This window comes from Hevea brasiliensis, chromosome 8 (genome assembly GCF_030052815.1).
Source record: "Hevea brasiliensis isolate MT/VB/25A 57/8 chromosome 8, ASM3005281v1, whole genome shotgun sequence".
Lineage (NCBI taxonomy): Eukaryota > Viridiplantae > Streptophyta > Magnoliopsida > Malpighiales > Euphorbiaceae > Hevea > Hevea brasiliensis.
The window spans coordinates 25,046,272-25,052,582 of record NC_079500.1 but is presented as its reverse complement, the minus strand read 5'-3'; positions in this window follow the sequence as shown (position 1 = coordinate 25,052,582).

Sequence of the window (6,311 nt, the reverse complement as noted above, 5' to 3'; positions counted from 1 at the left end):
GATAAGGGCAATAAAAACATAATAATCAACATTTACAACGAAACTGTTATATATCGGTTTCACTATTTTATTTTTATTGTGACTTGCATTTATAGTTCTTGCAATTTATTTTTTTTTAAAAAAACAAATATTACAATAAGTCCAATTATTTATGGTTTACTTATAGTATATAATTAAATTTCGAGCTCAAAGTATCATTACACAATTATTTATGTTAAAAAATTATGCAATTATATTCATTTATAAAAATTTTCAAAATGAATAAATTATGGCAATATTAGGTTGGTTGAGATAAAAAGTAATTTTTACTTTAAAAGTTAAAAAAACCATTATTTACACATTTAACATGGATTTTTCAACATAAAAATAAAAATTATTTTTTTATAAAAATTACTAATAATCTATTTATTATCTATAATTTATTATGTGTTAAAAATATCTATAATACTCTGAATAAGTGACTTAACTTGTGCGGAACAAACAATTCCTTTTTTGTTTATATTATTTATAATATATATATATATATATATATATATATATATATATATATATATATATATATATATATATATTAACTAATATAAGTAAATTGACATTTTAGTCCTATTTTAAAAATAGTTCTACTTATATTAAAAATTCAATTTTATAATATATAATCTTAATTCTATAATAAAAAAGTACATATTAATTATATATATAAATACTTAAAATTATAAAATTTATTACTATTTCTCTTCTTCATCTTTCCTTTTTCATTATATTCAATTATATTTAATTTACTTGTATCTTTGCGTTTCATTCATATTTCTATTTATATTGCATTCTTATACTATATTTTATTAATTATATTTATTCTAATTTTATTTTAATTTGTATTAAATTTTTTATATTTATAAAAAGAGTTTGATCAATCATATTTTGATTTGAATTAATCCATTAATTCTAATTCTATTTAATTTGTATCAATCCTATTTTAATTTGATTAAACTATTAATTATAATTCTATTTTAATTTGTATTCAAATAACATGTCTAACATGTCTATAAAAATATCTCTTTTGCTAGTTTTTATGCTTAATTTTCTCTATATTTTAAAGCAATTATAGCATTAAAAATCAAGTTTTATCAACAATATCAAAAAAGAAAAAATCAATTTTAGTAACTTACTAAAATTGATCGTTAATAGCAATAATTTTATAACCAATTTATAATTTTAGTTTTTCTAAACTTAAATAGTTAATTTTTAAAAATTTAATAACCTATTTAAAATCAATTGTTATTAACAATTATTTTACAATGATTGTTAAATCGATTGCTAATTTATATTAAAAAAAATAAACTTGAATATTCGATTAGCGATTAAGAAATTGATTGCTAAAATTAGTTGTTATTAATAACATATTTAAAAAATCATTTGCTAACATAGGGAATCAGTTTCTAAATTAAGAATTATTTTAACTCACTCCAACATTTAGCAACTGATTTGTAATCTATTACAGAAATTAATTGCTATTAGCAACAGATAAAAGTTGATTGTTTGCTAACATTTACTAAATTTATAGCCTTTTTTTTTCAAAGGTTTCAAATTTGCAATCAATTTTTTGTCGATTAAAAGCCTTTTTTTAAATTTGTAACCGATTTGTGAATTGATTGCTAATAGTATTAAATTTTTGTAACTTAATGAAATCGGTTGTAATTAGTAATTGATTTTGCAACCAATAGGGAATCAATTGCAAAATTTCCAGAAGTTCCCACCCAACTAATTTTTACAACCGATCGAAATTGATTATTATTAGCAGCCGATTTTACAACCGACATGACGGTTACAAAATTTTCTCACAAAAATTTTTGTCTAATTCTTTTAAAAAAAATTAGCAATTGACAATCCATTGCAAAAATAGATTGCTAATTCACAAATATAAATCACTACTTATTTTCTTTTTTCATTACTCTTTTTTTTTTTTCTCTCTTTCTTCTCTTTTCTCTCATTTTTTTAATTATTTTTTACTTTCTTATCTATTTTCTCATTCATTATCTTTTTTTTTTCCTTATTTTTCTTCTTCATCAACTTTTTTTTTTCATCTATTATCTTTTTCATCATTTTTTTCTTGCTTATTTTTCTTCTTCTTCTTCTTTTCTGTCTTATCTAATTTCTTTTTCATCCTCTTTTTTTTCTTAATTATATTTTTTATTTTTTTTATTATAATTTATTTTTTGTTTGCATATTTTTTTTAGTAAATTATTTTTAGTAATAATTAATTTTTTCTTAATTTTTGTTATAGTATATATATGTCAATTTTTTTACTAATTTGTCTTACAAATTTGCTTTTATATTTAATTTTTTATTATTATTTTGACTAATAATTATTAATAGTAATTTGTTTTTATAATATTTTTATATTAATTTTGTAGTACTAATCTTTCATTAATAAATTAATATTTTAGATAATTTTTAGAATAATTATTGAGAATTTTTATTTATTGTTTGAACTTTTTTTTTTTTTAAATTATAGCAACTGACTTACAAAGCAGTTACAAAATTGTTAAACTAAAGGTACCATTTTTTTTACAATTGATTATGTATTGATTACTATTTAGCAATTGATTTTAGTTGCTAAATCGATTGTTAGTAGCAACAGGTAATTTTTAATAAAAAATTTTATTTTTTAAAATTTAATTATTTTAATAATTGATTTGGTTTTTGATTGCTATTTGATTTATCAACCAATCTCATTGTAATCGATTTGGTTGTTTGCTAATCCACTTTTTCTAGCAAATTTATTGTGCAATGTAAAATTTAAATTTTAACTTTTTATTTATTTTTACCGATTATGTTAATTACACAATAATTTAGATTTTTAATATCAATAATGCATGAATGAGGAAGTGAACTTGTGAACAAACAAAAAATATTCTTATATACTTATATTATTTATAAAAAATATATTAACTAATTAAATTAAAATTTTGATACTATTTTAAAAGTAATTCTACTTATAAAGAAAAAATCGATTTGTAATTCTATAATCCTAATCCTAAAAACAAAAAGTTCATATTCAATTTCTTATATTTATAAAAAAAATAATAAAATTATAAAATCTATTACTATTTTTCTTATTCACCTTTCCTTTTTATTATATTTAATTTAATTTTACCTTTATATTTCCTTCCTCATTAGTATTTTCTATTTATAGTACATTCTTAAGTATATTATACGTTGATAATCATGTTTATTTTAATTCTATTTTAATCCTATTTTAATTTGGTTAAACTATTAATTATAATTCAATTTTAATTTGTATTCAAATAATATGCCTATAAAATATCTCTTTATTAATTTTATGACTAATTTTCATTATTATCTTTAAGCAATATTATAATATTAAAAATCAAGTTTTATAAACCATTTATTGTGCAAGGTAAAATTTTAATTTTCAATTTTTTAGTTATTTTTATCTGTTGAGTTAATTGCGTAATTTTTTTTTTTTTTTTTTTTTTTTATCTTCATCATATACGTTAGCATGATTCCAATTGTGTTATATGTAACTAGAAGACTTTTTTTTTGTCTTTATATTTTTACTAGCGAAATACAGTGTAATGCACGGTAGTATATATATAGAGAGAGCAAAAGAACTAGAAGAAAATTTATACTAGATTTAATTAGATTATTAAATTATTATTAATTTAAAAAATATAATTTTTTAATTAAAAAAATTTTAATATTGCTATTTAAAATATTAAAATTTTAAAATATTAGCAATAAATTTTAATAAAATAAGTTGATTTTTGCTCTTAAATCAATCGCTTTAATAGCTATAAGATTTTTTTTTAATAGCCATAAGTTATTCTTTGTTTATAATAATAATAATAATTATTATTATTATTATTATTATTATTAAATTATTTTAAAATAATATTAAAATAAATTAAAATTTATTAAATAGATAAAAGGAAGGAAAAAAAATTTTTAAGTATTGATTTTTCTTCAAAGTAAACATGGATCTTAATTTTACTACCATTAATATTTTCAAATTAAAAATTATAGAATATGATAATGTGTAATAATTATATTTAGTAATTATATGTTATAGCTATTTAGAAAATACATAAAAAAATTTAATGTTGATTTTTATTTTTTTTAAAAAAATTAAAAATTAATAAATATACATTACCTTTAATAATTAGAGATGTTTAAAAGAAAATTCAATCATTAGTTTCTCACAAAAATTCAAACATCCCTTATACTTGGTATAATCACAAAAATTCAATTTCTCATCTTAAATTTGTTTTACAAAAATAGAAATCACCACATTATCAGGAAGCCAAAATAGAATATATACAAAGTTAGCATATGTGTTTGTTGGGTATGATTAAAAAATTAGTCTAATTAACTCTTAATTTTTTTTATCTTTAATTAAATTGAGCTTTTTATATATTTGTAATAATTAAATAATAAAAGTAATAGCTACTTACTATAGTATTAAAGTGTAATAATTAAATAATTTATAACTTATATATTCATAATTAAGGAATTAATAATTTAATCATAATTTAAATAAATTATATAATTAATTAATAAAAAATAGAGAGAATTTAATAAAATTACTTGGCATATATATATATATATATATAAAATTTAAAACTTTTTCTAAATAATACTAAAACAATATAACAAGATTAATATTAACCAAAGTAATAATATTAATTATTTATTAATTATACAACAAAAAATATTAAAAAATAATGAAAATTGAATATTAATATAAATTTCTTGTTTACTATGACTGAAAATAAAATTTTATTTCATTTTTCCATAATTCATTTTATATATATATATATATATATATATATAATTGAAAATATATTTTTATTAAATATACATTAAAATTAGATAAATAAAAATAAAACATTAAAGTAAATTAAAATTAATTAAATATATAAAAAATAGAGAAAATGTAAAGTATTTAACTCCATGTGATTACTTTTATAGTATAATTTTAAATTATTTTATTAAATTTAAGATATATAATTATTAAATTTTTATGATCAAATGAAATACTTAAAAATTTGAGAATCATTAAATAAAAATTTTATAAAAATATTAAAATATATCTAATATTTTTAATTAGTCATGAAAATTATAGTAACAATGGTAATAATAAAGATATTTAAAAGAAAATTAGAAAGAGAATTAAATAAAAAATAAAATTAAATATTTAACATAAAATATAATAATTATTATAATTATAAAATATAATAATTTCTAAATAGTAAGTTCTATGTGGCAAAATTAAGAAAAAATATGTTTATATGGCTAACCCTTCTCTTAGAATATAACGTGGCAACACTAAGTGAAAATCTTCCTACTTATATATATATATATATATATATATATATATATATATATATATATATATATATATATATATATATATATATATTATTGAATAAATGAATTTAATTTCTAAATTTTAATAATTAAGTTTATTAATTTACATTAATAATAAATAAATTGATTAAATAATTTTATAAAATCCATAAAATAAATATATTATTAAAAATATAAATATTTAAATTTAAATTTATTAAAAATGTATAAAATTTTTACTTCAACTGCGCGCCAAAAATTCAAATTTCCTTTCTTTCGTGTCAACCAAACATCTAATTTTAAAGTCAAAATCTCTTTTAAAAATTTTAAAATATCATTAAAAAATATATAAGCATTATTAAAATTATAGATAATATTTTATATGTAAAATAAATAATGAAAGCCACTAAAATAATTAAAATTTTAAATTTAATTTTCCTTATAGATATGAGATTAAAATAATATTATAATGGAGAAACAAAGAAAATCTAAAGCCATTTCTTATAATTTAAATTTTAAATATATGGCTTATATATATATATATATATATATATATATATATATATATATATATATATATATATATATATATATATATATATATATAATTTGAATAATATCTGTAAATTTTTTAATATTACTTTAAAAAATTTTAAAACAGATTTTGATATTAAGATTTAGTTGATTAATGAAAAGAAAGGACAATTTGAATTTTATTTTTTTTATTTAGTTAAAAAAAGGAATTTTTATATATTTTTTCGCACTGTTTCAATTGATTTTATTTTTCTTTGTAACTTTTTTTATACTCTTTTTTTTTTTTCCTAAGCAGCTACCATATACATATTTCAACTATAATTAAAACCAAATTGTCATTAAAAAAATGACATAATTAAAAAATTCAAAAAATGTTTAGAATTTTTTTATCATTAAGCCTTTCAAAATTA